Source organism: Amblyraja radiata, chromosome 31 (assembly GCF_010909765.2).
Source record: "Amblyraja radiata isolate CabotCenter1 chromosome 31, sAmbRad1.1.pri, whole genome shotgun sequence".
In the NCBI taxonomy this organism is placed as follows: Eukaryota; Metazoa; Chordata; class Chondrichthyes; order Rajiformes; family Rajidae; genus Amblyraja; species Amblyraja radiata.
In genome coordinates, this window is record NC_045986.1 from 22,813,256 (window position 1) to 22,829,535 (window position 16,280).

At 42.3% G+C, this 16,280-nt stretch overlaps 1 long non-coding RNA gene across 1 annotated transcript; it reads left to right on the top strand.

The window, feature by feature from the left end:
- Window positions 1–291: 291 nt before the first annotated feature.
- Window positions 292–15,967, top strand: LOC116990649. Its single transcript, XR_004416590.1, has 3 exons — window positions 292–337; window positions 9,863–9,869; window positions 15,957–15,967. It is a non-coding gene; the product is annotated as an uncharacterized LOC116990649 (long non-coding RNA).
- The last annotated feature ends 313 nt before the right edge of the window (window positions 15,968–16,280 follow it).

Consider the following 16,280-nt stretch of genomic DNA (forward strand, 5'->3'; position numbering starts at 1 on the left):
TTTTTATTTTATTAGAAGCAATGTACATACATCTTAATCATAATATGCAACATACTACATTTCTTGTACAACATTTTTTTTTTTTAAACTTTATCCTATAATAGAAAATGAGAAAAGAAAAAAGAGAAAGAAGAAAAGAGTGAGGATAGTGGTGAAGTGTAGTCCGCAGTAGTTGGCGTTAAGTGAATGATAATGGTTAAGTAGACTGCATGCTTGAAAATGTGAAAAGAAAAGAAGAAGAAAAAAAGGGCCCCACAGAAAAGGGGGGCCTTAAGAAAAGAAAAAGAAAATAAGTAAGGAATCTAAAAAAGGTAAGGCTAAACAAGAAGGAAAGGGAGTGTGTCTTATTCATGACGATTCACACCCATCACCTAGTTCTAAAAGAATTATTTTCCAGGGTTGTGTTGCACCATATTACACCTGTAACAAATCAATAAGTGGTTATTTACTGTGATAATTAGGGAGAATATCCCAGAAGACTCATAAAATGGAGCCTGGTGGTTAGAAGTTAGGACCAAAAAAATAGGGACGATCAGTTTGTTAGGCATAGACAACGAGTCTCCTCACAGTCAGCCTGAGAAAGAGGTGCAGAAATGCGAACAAATCACTGAGAAATGTATGAGCAGTAGAGTTATGGTATCAGTGGATTAAATCATTCACTAGATGCATTCAAAAGAGAGTGAGATAGGGCTCTTAGGGCTAGCGGAATCAAGGGATATGGGGAGAAGGCAGGAGCGGGGTACTGATTGTGGATGATCAGCCATGGTCACATTGAATGGCGGTGCTGGCTTGAAGGGCCGAATGGCCTAATCCTGCACCTATTGTCTATGGATCTACATAACCTTCCATGTCTTAAAAAACGGAATAACTAGTCGTCTTTTAATAAAACTTGTGAGAAATATTTTCTCAAGTGTTTGTTTTCATAGAGCCTGACAATGTTTGAGCTATTTTTATATCATCTTACTAAGGACAAAATCGCAATGAGGTACGGAAGATCAGTAGATTTGACTGACATCGTCAAAACAATAATATCTGTAGATAGAGGAGTCATCACATCTCCTTCTCTGCTGTCTAATGCCAATCCCTGCATTACAAAGTGGTCTGAAGGTCTCAAATCCTTTATTGGTTGCGACACTCTTATGTGATCCTGAAGTTCACGAGTCAAGAGGGTTTTATTGTCATGTGTCCCAGATAGGACAATGAAATTCTTACTTGCTGCAGCACACAACAGAGTAGGTAAACATAGCTACATAACGGGAGAGACAAAAAAAGTTCAGTGTGTGTATACACATGCACACATACTTCTGTAACTTGCTCCATTCATGCAAGGTTTTCAGTTTTAAACAGCCATAAATTTCAATCAAGTTATAGTTTTTAAATATTCAACCCTCCAGGCTATAAAATGGTTAATAAAAATAATATTTGTTATTTTCTATACCCTTTTTCAATCAATACTCAGGCGATGATATATGACTGTTGTTTGCTGGTATTGACACTGTCAATTTTGTTGCTTTGAATATTTAAACAATAATTAAATTTACTTCTGTTTGCAGTTGGATGCAAGAAAGCACCAGAAATTAGGTGGCTCGTGTTTACTGTCTCGGTGTAATCTATTATTCATACACATTGTACATGATTATGATTATGCCTATGCATAGTAAGATTGTCACTGACTATATTGAACTACTGCATAGAAGGAATTTCACTATACCTGGATCCATGTGACACTAAAGTCGATGACAGATGGCACAATGGGCTAAGTGTTCGGCTGGCAACCGGAAGGTAGCCGGTTCGAATCCCGCTTGGAGTGCATACTGTCGTTGTGTCCTTGGGCAAGACACTTCACCCACCTTTGCCTGTGTGTGAATGTGTGTGAGTGATTGGTGGTGGTCGGAGGGGCCGTAGGCGCAGATTGGCAGCCACGCTTCCGTCAGTCTGCCCCAGGGCAGCTGTGGCTACAGAAGTAGCTTACCACCACCGAGTGTGACTGAGGAGTGAATGAATAATGCGATGTAAAGCGCCTTGAGTATTAGAAAGGCGCTATATAAATCCCATCCATTATTATTATTATTATAAAGTGCCATTGAGTTACGTTTCCATATTATTGAAAATATTACATATATATCCAATTAGTGCCACATATATATTAAAATAATTTGCAAAGGAATTCCAGTGATCTGGTGTAAACATTGGGGAAGCACTTGGCACAGCGGTAGAGTTGCTGCCTGACAGTGCCAGAGACCCGGGTTTGATCCTGTCTACAGGTGCTGTCTGTACGGAGTTTGTATGTTCTCCCCGTGATAGTGTGGATTTACCCCAGGTGCTTCAGTTTCTTCACACATTCCAAAGATGTACAGGTTTAGAAACATAGAAAATAGGTGCAGGAGTAGGCCATTCGGCCCTTCGAGCCTGCACCGCCATTCAATATGATCATGGCTGATCATCCAACTCAGTATCCCGTACCTGCCTTCTCTCCATACCCCCTGATCCCTTTAGCCACAAGGGCCACATGTAACTCCCTCTTAAATATAGCCAATGAACTGGCCTCAACTACCTTCTGTGGCAGAGAGTTCCAGAGATTTACCACTCTCTGTGTGAAAAATGTTTTTCTCATCTCGATCCTAAAGGATTTTCCCTTTATCCTTAAACTGTGACCCCTTGTCCTGGACTTCCCCAATATCGGGAACAAATTTTGTAGGTTAATTGACTTTGATAAAAATTGTCCCTAGTATGTAGGATAGTTCATGTGTGCGGGGAGATCGCTGGTGGGCGTGGACACAGTGGGCCAAAGAGTCTGTTTCCGTGCTGTATCTCTAAACTAAACTAAACTAAATTCATTGTAATGGCATTTGCAACATTTCATTTTTGAATAAAACTTTCACTGTTTCTCTGCAAACATTTTAAAAGTACTAAACACTGTTTCAGGTAAACTAGCACTACAACTTCCACAATCACACAATTAAACATCCCCATTAATTGCTGCTTGATGTCCTTTTTAATTCGTATTTAATTTAAGGATGCCAGTTTTATGTCTCGTGAAAATAGTTTGAATAATGAGATTATTAAATACTCCACTAATTGACTGAATAGTATACACATCCTTTGTAAATGGCTGTTTAACATATGCTATTCTCTAAATTAACAGATTCTCTGGCAAGGTGTATAACTGAAGTACGCTAATAGTCAACAAATAGTTACATTTCTTCGTCGCAGTTGAACGAAAGCTCAAATGTCCTGCACCAATTTTCTCGTTGTTGAGATGTACTGTAGATATAATGAAGAAATAAGACTTTGAACAAAGTAGTACAAGCTTTTCTTCCATTTCATTAAGCGCCTTTCAAAGGCTCTTGTTACTTCTGCCCATCCCATTGTTTACTCTAGCATGCTTTGACCTAATCAAATCACCCACACAATGTATCTCACACAACTATTCCTAACACCACAGGAAAACAACTGAAACCACGATACCATGTTCATTAAACTGTTCCAGATGTCATCAAATACCCTGCTGGAAATAAATGTAGATAGTTTGTAAAAGATAATTATGCCATATGGTAGGATATTTATCTGACACTTATAAACCGCACATCAACAAACTATGTGATTTATTGATCTTATTAAACCCCCTTGAGTCATACTTTAGGTGCCACGTTTACAATATATGCATGATTATTTACCGACAATAGACACAAAACGCTGTATGTAACTCAGCGGGACAGGCAGCATCTCTGGAGAGCAGGAATGTGTGACGTTTCGGGTTGAGACCCTTCTTCAGATTGATTACGGGTGACTGGCCACAATTCTGACTAGCAAGCTGCTCCAAAGTCTGACATCATTACCGATAGGGGGACGGGACGATGCCAAATAAGGTCCAATCAGGTAATTGTGCACAAGCCACTTAAAACATTGGCATTTCGTGAAAAGTGGGCATTTCCTGTGCTCTGCATACAGAAGACCAGTTCCCCATTTACGAGATACTTTGGTCTTCAGAGGGCCCAAGCATAACAAATGTGACCCTGATCTGTGTGTGGTTCTTAGATCCTTTGTATGTATGTGTTGTGCACTGGATTCTCTGAGGCATACGTTTTGGGTTAAGTAGGCATGTCTCCAAATAGTGGGCTAGGTATACAGGTAAAATTGTGCATACTTTTGAAAGATCAGGGGATTGAGGCCTACAGGGTTGTGGAACATAGGAGGAATTCAAGCCTGGCATAGGTCAGCCGTCTTGCATGGGGGGGCAGGCTTGAAGGGTCAAGTAGCCTACTCCCCTACTCCTGCACCTATTTTCTTGCATTCTTGTGAAAGGTTTAAGTGATCTTCTGTTATTGTTGTTAACGCCAATAGTACATTTAAATAACCTGTCTGCAGGGCAGTGTGGTAGTGAGTCAAACTGTACTATTTTATTTTGTCTACACATTTCAGCGGGTATTTTAGTTTACTTAATTTTAGAGATACAGTGCGGAAACAGACCCTTTGGCCCACCAAGTCCATGCCAACCAGCAATACCTGCATACTAACACTATACTACACACATTAGAGTCAATTTGCAATATTACCAAGCCAATTAACCTACAAACCTCTACATCTTTGGAGTGTGGGAGGAAACTGGAGCACCCGGAGAAAACGCAAGCAGATCACGGGGAGAATGTACAAACTCCGTACAGACAAGCACCTGTAGTCAGGATCGAACCAAGTTCTCCGGCACAGTAAGGCAGCAACTCTACTGCAGCGCCACCGTGCCACTCATATAGCAACTAATTTTTATCCAGAGACTGAGTGGCAGACCCTATCTGTCAAACAGTGAATTGGGTCCTTTGAGGCAATGATAATTACAAACAAGAAATGGATCATGAATGTCCATCAGGGAAGAGAGCTTGACACGTGGTTCAACATTATCATTGTACAATTTAATTGCCACAATGTGCTCGTACCTTTAATGGCCTTTCCTTTATAAACCAGCAATAGGTAAAAACATGCAAAAATCAGCAGAAGCACGTGAATTTACGATGATATCAATAATCAAGGGAGCAAAACTTAAGTGGTTAATTACTTCAAAATAACATTATATTGTGTTATTGAAGCAAACTCAACCTGTACTTGTACTGTAGACTAAATACAGGTTTTGTTCCAGGCTATCATTTTCTTCATTTTGAGTAATTGTTTGAGACAGCATGTTTATTAAAAATAATGGCACATTCTCTTATGATCATATTCCATGACTTGATTTAAAATATTACACAACCTCAAGTGCAAAGGTAATTGGTTTCACATCATTGCGTGTAACAGTGGAGTAGCCAATCTTAACTATGCTTTACCCGTTTAGTTTAACTTAAGAATTTAATGACAGTTGTAAATCATGAAAGCTTCAATTTAAGAGCTTATAAGATTGTCACAACTTTCAAGAATATTGTCCTGCAGTCGATCCCAGCGATCCATCATCATTACACATATTGATAAGCTTATACACATATAGATCGTATTTTGGGCAGATTTTGTGACAGTCTCATTATAAAGTGATGAACAAACCTGTGTTGGTTAATTCGATAGATCTGCGAACTATCAGGAATGCACAATTTTTCAAGTGATTAATAAAGAACAATAACAGTATATAACAAACAAATACAACTGCAGTTGCTGGAAACTGAAAACAAAAACAGAAATGCTGGAAGAACTCGGAGAGTCAAGCAGCGTCTGTGGAAAGAGAAAGTATATACAGGTCAACCACCGATTTTCTGGCACCCTTAGTTCCAGAGCATTGCCGTATTATTCATTTTTCCGGACCAACAGAGGTCATGGCCATATGGGGGGTTGCGATACAGGCCCATAAAGTCAGCTGTTGATATCGACTGTGGGAACGGATCTGCCGGCTCCGGCTGGGCCAGTGTTCCAGTGCCCCAGCCACACGGAGCAAATTTCACCTTCCGATTGGGTGGGGAGGTCCCAATGAGGTTGAGATTGGCTGCCTCACCTGCTCAAGATGCCACATATTCGGTTGACTTTCGGGGGGGGAATTCCAAGTGCGCTCTCGTAATTTTATCCGGTTTAAAGGAGGTGCCAGACCACCAGTTGCCAGAAAATCGTTGGTGGGTCTGAAGCACAAAAAATGTCTGCACATGTTGGCAACACTACCATCCTAACTTGGTAATTCCTTCACCAACGCTGGGTCAAAATCCTGGAACATCCTGCATTGTTGATAGACCCACACCCCAAGAGCTATAACAGTTCAAAGTCAATTAACAATGGGCAATTAAACACTGGCTCATCCTGCAAAGCCCACACCCCATGGATGGAAAATAAAAAATGATATTGACAAACGGTCCACCTCAGATGCAACTGAGCAGATAAAAGTCCCAGTGTTATACTTAGCAGTCGATGTCATTCAATAATGTTGAAGTGCAACAATTCGGAACAGTATCCTCGGTACTTAGATTCCCACATTAAGGGAAGGGGTTGGGCATCTAACTGATAGATCTCTCATCCCAGCCTTTGTTTGCCCAACAAAACACTTTGACTCACTTAAGGTGGCCAAATGAAAGGTTTGTTATATGGAGTTATATGGTTTGTTATATGGAGTGAGTGCAGATATGGCTAATGTTGTTAACCTGTACTTACAATTGAAATTCAGCACTATTTGCTTCTGCACTTTCAATAACATCTGCAAAGAACTTGCACATTTCACCTGTCATACCGCAGTGTGACTCTCCTTATGAGTAATTTACCACTCTTCTAAGTTTCATAATGTTTATGACATTTGAAATTACATCTTCTATACTCCCAGTGACAGATTTTACTTGGTATAAATTCCAGATCTACCTTTAAAGTCGATCCCCTTATTACCTTAAAAACTTTCAGTCTCAATCTTGAATTGACAAAATATCCAGGAAAAATAATGAAGGGTTTTGAAAAATATTGTCATTTTCTCTCAGCTATTCTGAAAGCAGGATGTATCCAGCCTTCTTTACGGCTCCAAGCGACACAGAAGCCAGTCTTTAGACAAGTTGATTCATTTCATGTCAAAACAAGGAATGTTATATATGTAGATGGATGCAGCAAGAGGGGGAAACTAGACAGCAGTCTACTTCCAGCTAGTCATTGTAGTTTAGCTGAAACACTGTCTATGACAAGAGCAAGGAATTGCAATGAATTAAGTTTCTCATTCAAAGAGCTGGCTCAGACACAAAAGGCTAAAGGCACTGCATGCAGCAAAGAGCCACAGAGTCGAACAGCACAGATTCAGGCCCTTTGGCCCATCACCGTCAATGCTGAACAAAAAGTATCCTTCCATTGCAATCCTATTTACCAACAGCTTCTCCGTAGGCTTCAAGCCTTTGAAGATTCAGGTTCACCAAGATGTTTCTTAAATGTTGTCACTGTATCTACATCCAACACCGCATCAGGCAGTGTGTTCCCTCTGGGTGAAAGGTTGTTTCCTCAGATCTCCTCTGAACCTTTTACTTTGCACCTGAAATCTATGCTCTCTGATCTCTGCAAAGGGAGAGATTCCTGACAATCTACCCTATTTACGCCTCTCGTAATTCTGAACATCTCATTTGCTTCTCCTGCTCCGGAGAAAACAAACCCACCCTACCTAGGTTCTCCTCATAACTGAAAAACTCCACCTCAGTCAATATCATGGTGTATCTCCTCCGCATAGAACAAAGCACATAGAACAATACGGCACAGGGACATGATGCCAAGTTAAATGTATCTGCACGACACCCCCTCTGGTTCAAGCACATTCTTCAGGTAGTCTGGAGACCAAAAACGCACACAATATTCCGGGTACGGCCTATCCATTGTTTTATAAAACATCATCTCCCTGCCCTTATTAGTTAGTTTAGTTTATTGTCGCATGCACCGAGGTACAGTGAAAAGCTTTTTTGTTGCATGCTGACCAGTCAGCGAAATACTATGCATGATTATAATGAAGCCATCCACAGTGTACAGATACAGGATGAAGGGAATAACGTTTAGTGCAAAACTCTGCGAATGAAGACAAACATCTTCATCATCATCTTATCCATCTGCACTATCACCTTTAGGAATTTTTGAACTTGTAGATTAAGGACCACTGCTACCAAGGGCTCTACATTTCATAATGTATGTCCTATCCTTATTTAAACCACTGATTTGCAACATCAGACCTCCAATTTCAAGTGGTAGTCTCTACCCCGTCTTTCCTGTGCCCACACCAGTGTACACCAATTTCTCCCATCTCCCACCTCCTCAGTCTGAAGAAGGATCTCGATCCAAAACATCACCCAGTCTTTCTCTCCAGAGATGCTGCCTGGCCCGCTGAGATACTCCAGCATTTTGTGTCTATCCCCAGTCACCCTGTTCCTTTCCCTCTTTCACACACTGACAGTGGCGGACTGGGTCTAAAAATATTGGTTGCCAGGAGACAAAGGGGGCCCACTTCATCAGGGGCCCACTTGATATAGGGGGCCCACTTCATCAGGGGCCCACTTGCCATCGGGCAAGCTGACACCCTGGCCAGTCCGCCACTGCACACTGATCTCACATCTACAATTCTCTCATTTCGCTTTTATTCCCTCCCCCCCACCCCTCTCCCTCCCATATCCACTTTGACCTATTTCCCTCTATCTGACTTTACATTCCACTGCTTTTCTCTCCTTATCTGACACTCCTTTGTCTCATTTGTCACTTACTCCCCCCATCTGCCACCCAAACCTCCCTCACCTGAAGATAGACACAAAAAGCTGGAGTAACTCAGCAGGTCAGCTAGCATCTCTGGAGAAAAAGAATAAGTGACGTTTTGGGTCAAGACCCTTCGTCAGAGATGCTGTCTGACCCGCTGAGTTACTCCAGCTTTTTGTGTCTATGTTCGGCTTAAACCAGCATCTGCAGTTCCTTCCTACACTACTTCCTCACCTGTAACAACGTATCACTTACCAGGCATATCATTTCTACCCTCCCACCCCCTTTACTACAATCAGTCTGAAGAAGGGTTCCCACCTAAAATGTCATCTATCCATTCCCTCCACAGATGCTGATCTTTCTAATACTCAAGGCGCTTAATGGTGCTTTAGTTGTCATATGTGCAACTGCACAGTGAAATATTTACACATGCAGGAACCGTTATGCTTTGGTGTCATTTCCAAAGTCCAAAGTCCAGTCCAGGTAGGCGCCAGGCTCCTGCAGGGCTTTCGTCCGTCGCCTGCAACCGGATTGGCCCACGAACCCCTTTCCCCACTCGGCCATCTTAGAGTCCCGGGGGAGCCTCGTGCAGCCGACCTTGTAGATGCTGGAGTCATTACCCTGGTTCACCCTCCAACCGACCCTTGCTCCTCACGTCCGATGTCTTCAGCAGCTCCCTCCTTATCGGTTCTCCGGTCTTCGGGGGGCGAGCAGGGTTCGGGCCCAGCGGCTTCCCTCGACATGCATGAGTGAGTTTTGCAGAGAGGCTCTGTCATCTTTATACTGGGTCACATCATGAGATAAGAGAGAACTACTCACTCATATTTCCTACCCCTACAAATGGCAATTTGGACCAATTCTGGATTAGCCTCAGGTATCTAATAAACCCTCTCCTACTCAGGTTGAGGTACAGAATTAGCCAGGACAGGGCTGAGGAATGTAGAGGTACTCCATCGGAAAGGTCTGCAAGACCTCCTGGAGAAAATTAACACAATTTTCCCACTCAGCCGCTCCCCATTTGACATGGTAGCATGGAAGCGAACCTGTGGAGGTGAATGGAACGGAGCCAGAAGCATCAGCAGGACTGCGAGGGCCCCAACAGGGATCAGGACCCTCACTGCTGGATGCGCTCATGTGTTCAAAGGGAGGCCAGGACGTTCAAAGTGGAACAGGGAGAGCTTGAAGGGATAGAATATCAAAGAAGATGGGGAGTAGGTCACGCTGACCAGAAGTGGTTTTGCTCACCGCTTTCCACTGAGTCACAGAATTCTGGATCAGGTTGAGGTGGAGCTGGTTACAAAACTGCTCCTGGACAGAGTGCAAGTGCCGGTATTGGCCCCATTTCATAGATCAGTGTTCTGTATGTTCACCGGGTACCTATGTATTTTACAATTGCAAGTTTTAAAAGGTATTTGGACAGGTATATGGATAGGAAAGAAGTATGTAGGCCAAAAACAGGAAAATGGGACTCATTTGGTTGGCTGAGATGAGATGGGCCAAAGGCCCTGTATTCATGCTGTGTACCTCCATGACACCATCTTTTTCTGCTCTGTTTTAATGACAAGGACTCTGTTACAAGATCAAATGTTCAATCCACATGTGCTGATCCACCAGGTCAAGCCACTATTCATGCTTGACAACCTACATAAATGGGAAATCAGCTGGGGCTTCTGCTTGTGATCAATATTTGGTGACACCTGTCGAGTGAACAAAAAATATTATCCCAACTCAGCATTTACATTGTCTGTAGCACACATCTGTCGGCAACAATCGTATGTTAAGAAGAATGGGCAGTCAGAGCTAGTACAAGAAGGCTTGTGGAAATTAAGCACAGTTTGAGACTGCATTCAAAGCAGTTATAAATACTCAACACTGCGAAAATTCACAGACTACTCAATATGTGGACGTTTGCGCAAGATGTTTAGCCATGTGGGAAAATACATTCAAATTTATTGCACAAAGTACAAGTCTTTAATAAAATCTGCCCCAATCACAAGGCTGGCGCTTAAATCTCAAGTGTTGATTACATTGCAGTTGACATTTCCATTTCCTAAATTTAGTGGCAATTTCTGTTGAATTATTGGTAACTATGTTGTGAACCCCAGCCTGCAGTAAAACTGAATACACTGATCTAATTCCAGTCACTTAAAACTGTCTCTTGTTTGGCAGTCGATTAACTCTACCCGGTGTATCTTGATATGTCTGTTAAAATGAGTAATCATACATCATAATAACCCTGGAAATATTGGAGAACAATTTGAACGAGATGCTGGAAGAATTGTTTGCTGCCTGATGGTTATTTGTATGACAGTCATAACCCCCACAGTGCATTGGCAGCTGGTTCCAAATTTTCTGCAGATCATTTACCAGAGCTACTTTAACACAGCCATTGCATTAACATATTATTCCCAGGTTCCAAAAAAAAATAGGCTGAGGCTGTAAAAGAGCATCATCTAATTCCATTGCCAGTAATTAACTATACATTACATTGATGACCATTATTGAGGGATTGGACACGCTAGATGCAGGAAACATGTTCCCGATGTTGGGGGAGTCCAGAACCAGGGGCCACAGTTTCAGAGTAAGGGGTAGGCCATTTAGAGCTCTAATGAGGAAAAACATTTTCACCCAGAGAGTTGGTGAATCTCTGGAACTCTCTGCCACAGAGGGTAGTCGAGGCCAGTTCATTGGCTATATTTAAGAGGGAGTTAGATGTGGCCCTTGTGGCTAAGGGGATCAGAGGGTATGGAGAGAAGGCAGGTACGGGATACTGAGTTGGATGATCAGCCATGATCATATTGAATGGCGGTGCAGGCTCGAAGGGCCGAATGGCCTACTCCTGCACCTAATTTCTATGTTTCTATTTGTGGAATTCTCTGCCTCAGAAGGCAGTGGAGGCCAATTCACTGGATGCATTCAAAAGAGAGTTAGATCGAGCTCTTAGGGCTAGCAGAATCAAGGGATATGGGGAGAAGGCAGGAATGGGGTACTGATTGTGGATGATCAGCCACGATCACATTGAATGGCGGTGCTGGCTCGAAGGGCCGAATGGCTTACTCCTGCACCTATTGTCTATATATCTATGATGCATTCTGGAATAGATTGCACAGAACAAAGGAAGAAGAAAGTGGATTACAGGCACAAGATATGGGATATTTGCTAACTGCACAATGTGGTAAGGTGGACAACGGTGAAATTCACTTCCATTTACTTCAATGGAACTGAATTTATTTCCTCTACTTTGTAACATCACATTTTAAACACGTACGGCTGAGGATAAATTTCTACCGAACATGATGGTCCGTAAGGGTTGTCAGGAACAGAATATTCCCTGCTGAAAGAAAGAAGTCCGATATTACTGGAGATTGTTGCATAAATGTAGGTCTGGCTGCTGGGTTTATTGCTGCAGCAATTTAATGACCTCGTAAAAGGCAAATTCCTTATGAGCATTTTGTAAAACCCTCTCAATCAGCCCTTTTAAATGCCTGCTAAAAGCTCCCTCCAAACATTAATTCACCTTTTGGGTACTTGGTCCATTGTGGGCTGGGTGATAACGAGTGAAACATTCAGTGAAACTCAGTTTCCTAAAGAATGAGGACATCTCGGGTCCATTTCCACACTGACCTTTCTGTCCTGGGCCTCCTCCATTGTCAGTGTGAGGCCAAACGCCGATTGGAGGAACAGCACCTCATATTTTGCTTGGGCAGCTTACAACCTAGCAGTATGAACATTGATTTCTCTAACTTCAAGTAACCCCTGCATCCCCTCTCTGCCACTCCCCCACCCTAGGCGTCATACTAGTTTCACTGTCGTTTTGTTGAGATTCAACGTCTGTTTAACTTGTTATGACCTAGCCCACAGCCAACAATGGACCATTGTGGGCTCCACCTTTCCTTGGTCATCGTTACATTTTCAGATTCAGATTCAGATTCAACTTTAATTGTCATTGTCAGTGTACAGTACAGAGACAACGAAATGCAGTTAGCATCTCCCTGGAAAAGCGACATAGAATATGATTTCAATAAATAAATCTATTTACATGCATACAGTCATAGTGTTTTTCTTGTGGGAGGTGTGTCCGGGGGGGGGGGGGGTGATTGGCAGTCACCGAGGTACATTGTTGAGTAGTGTGACAGCTGCAGGGAAGAAGCTGTTCCTGGACCTGCTGGTCCGGCAACGGAGAGACCTGTAGTGCCTCCCGGTTGGTAGGAGGGTAAACAGTCCATGGTTGGGGTGAGAGCAGTCCTTGGCGATGCTGAGCGCCCTTCGCAGACAACGCTTGCTTTGGACGGACTCAATGGAGGGGAGCGAGGAACCGGTGATGCATTGGCCAATTTTCACCACCCTCTGCAGTGCTTTCCGGTCGGAGACAGAGCAGTTGCCATACCACACTGTGATACAGTTGGTAAGGATGCTCTCGATGGTGCAGCGGTAGAAGTTCACCAGAATCTGAGGAGACAGATGGACCTTCTTCAGTCTCCTCAGGAAGAAGAGACGCTAATGAGCCTTCTTGATCAGAGTTGAGGTATTGTGGGTCCAAGAGAGGTCATTGGAGATTTTGACCCCCAGGAGCCTGAAGCTGGAAACACGTTCCACCTCTGTCCCATTGATGTGGATGGGGGTGTGCGTGCCGCCCCTAGACTTCCTGAAGTCTACAATGAGCTCCTTGGTCTTCTTGGAGTTAAGCATATCTTTCATTCATTTGTTCCATATCTCTCTATATCACCTATATCTGTTCCCCTGACGTGCAGTCTGAAGAAGGGTCTCGACCCGGAATGTCACCTATTCCTTTTCTCCAGAGATGCTGCCTGACCCGCTGAGTTACTCCAGCTTTTTGTGTCTATCTTTGTTAAATAGATTTATCATGTTTAGATTCCAAGGCATAACTAGCAAAAGTTAAAATAAACCTGGGGGGGTGTCATAAACCAGGCTAAAGACAATAATCCTGAGATACGGGTTAATTATGAAATAGGATGTTTTTTTAATTAATTAAGGGGTAACTTAAAGGTTACTCTGAGAGCAAAAAAATAAGGATGTCAATTTTGTTTAGAGTATTGTCATGTGTACCAAGATACAGTGAAAAGCTTTTGTTGCATGCTAACCAGTCAATACTTGATTACAATCGAGCCAATTACAGTGTCTAAATGATTACAAACAAACATTAATAACATGTTAAATATTTAAAGAATGTAATATTCCCATGTAGCCATTGAAACACAGAGTATAAGATGCCATGGGTGCGGCGAATCTTTGAAACACTTTGGGTTCTCTCAAAGTATTTTCCAGTGCATACTGTTAAGGCCTTGAATAAACCAACTTGTTTGAAAAACTCATCACTGCTGGATGTTCTTTGTGTCTGTTCCTATCTGAGCTGTATTTAAGAGGGCAACTGGGTCCTGTGTGTAAGCTAGTTTCAGGGTACAGGTTAAACACAAAATTCAATCCAACACCAGATATTTATTTCCTATTCTATTCAATTTTTGTTCCACCAAATGCAAATGCTATTAGTTTGCTCTTGATTCTGCGCCTTTCACCATGATCTGATCCTCTCACCAGAAAAGAATTTAATTAATAATGTTGACGCTGATTTTTCTGTTGTTGCAATTATCTCAGTATTTGCAGTTCTCACTATTTTAGGTCTGGCACAACTCCAGCAAAGCTAATTGCCACTACTATGCAGATTGGTTCCCATTTCAGCAGTACTGTGTTCACCATCTTACAATTACTGTGTATCTGAACAATAGTAACATCAATTAGTCATTCTGTTTCAAAATCACAATTAGCAAACAGTGGTTAAAAGATGCCATTAGTGAAATATTATATAATCTTTAGTGAAGAACAGAATCCCTTAACAGTGAAACCAACTTAGAAAGAAGTCGGTTTCTTTCTGTGATTCTGTGATTCTAAAAATCATGGTTTTGTGATTCTAAAATCATGTGTTTCTAAAAATCATGTTTTTGATTGTGATTCTAAAAATCACTGTGATTCTAAAAATCATGTTTTTAATTGTGATTCTATAAAATAACTGTGATTCTAAAAATCATGTTTTTCTAAGTGAAGAGGGTGCAAGAGGGTGCCAATTGAATTCAGGTGAATTGCAGAAGGAACTCTTGATAAACAAGGGCAGGTGGAGTTAGAGAAGATGAAATCTCTGAGTCAGTCAGCTTTCTGCATTCTGTGCTCAACACTTAGTGATATCTTCTTCGTCTTGCGTATGGCGTGCACAGCCTAAAGTTGTAGGACAACTTGTTCTATTTGATCTTATTTGATTGTGCACGCCGGGTTGATTGCATTCATCGAAACAGGGTGGACCACGTGAAGGTTGCAATCTTCCACCCCACTTCGTGATATGAAGCACCAACATCCAGTAGATAATACCTTTGTACACCAATAAATATGTTAGATTATTTCAAGTTGTGGAATCTTATTTGTTAATGAGATTGCCAGACTGAAATCTCTGTCTGAATCACATATGCCAAGCCATATGCTCTGACAATGGATACTGAACAAAGATTCGAAAAGAACATACTTCTTTCTACTAATAATGTTTTCTGTTTATTCTTATGGTATATAAATTCCCTTAAAAAAAATAGTACTTTCAATTGGGTGGCATGGTGGCGCAGTGGTAGAGTTGTTGCCTTACAGAGCTTACAGCGCCAGAGATCCGGGTTCGATCCTGGTCTCGTGTGCTTGAGTTTTTACATTCTCCCCGTGACTGCGTGGGTTTTCTCCGAGAACTTTGCTTTCCTCCCACACTCCAAAGCCTTACAGGTTTGTAGGTTAATTAGCTTGGTAATTTAAAAAAAATTTTTTGTAGGATAGTGTTAATGTGCGGGGATCGCTGGTCGGTGCGGTCTCAATGGGTCGAAGGGCCTGTTTATATCACTTATGCCCCTGTCCCACTTAGGAAACCTGAACGGACACCTCTGGAGACTTTGCACCCCACCCAAGTGCGGTTCCCGGAGGTTGCAGGTGGTTGCCGGAGGTTGCAAGAAGTGGAAGCAGGTAGGGAGACTGGCAAAAACCTCCGGGAACCGCACGGAAACCTTGGGTGGGGCGCAAAGTCTCCAGAGGTTTCCGTTCAGGTTTCCTAAGTGGGGCTGGGGCAGGGGCATAAGATGGTTAAACATCACATCCCAATCTTGTTGACTTGGTTGCAGTGATTTTTGAATTATGAATAGTTGTATTGTTTCAGGATGATGTGCTTGTTTGGCCTACTGATATCTATTGGTGTTAGTGGCCTATTTAGTTGGTGCCTAATGTTGGTGTTACAGATGTTGGTGCTGCAGATGTTGGAGTTGCTGATGATAGTGTTACAGATGTTTCTGCTGATGTTGGTGATGTTGCAGATGTCACTGCTGATATTATCGGTGTGGCTGGCGATAATTCCTGTTCCAGCTCTGTTATATATGTTGCTAATGACCCAACTTTCTCCTGGGAATCCTTGGTCCATAACCACTCAAAGTGGAGAAAAAGCATTCCCAATGTTATTGAGAACCTCAGGTCCATGCAGGTGTGGTGCAAGAAGCTCACCACTTCGCACATGGTACATATCCTCTATTCCCTACCTGTTCAGGTGTCTATCTAAATCTTTCTTAAACATGGCTACCTTATCTTATTCT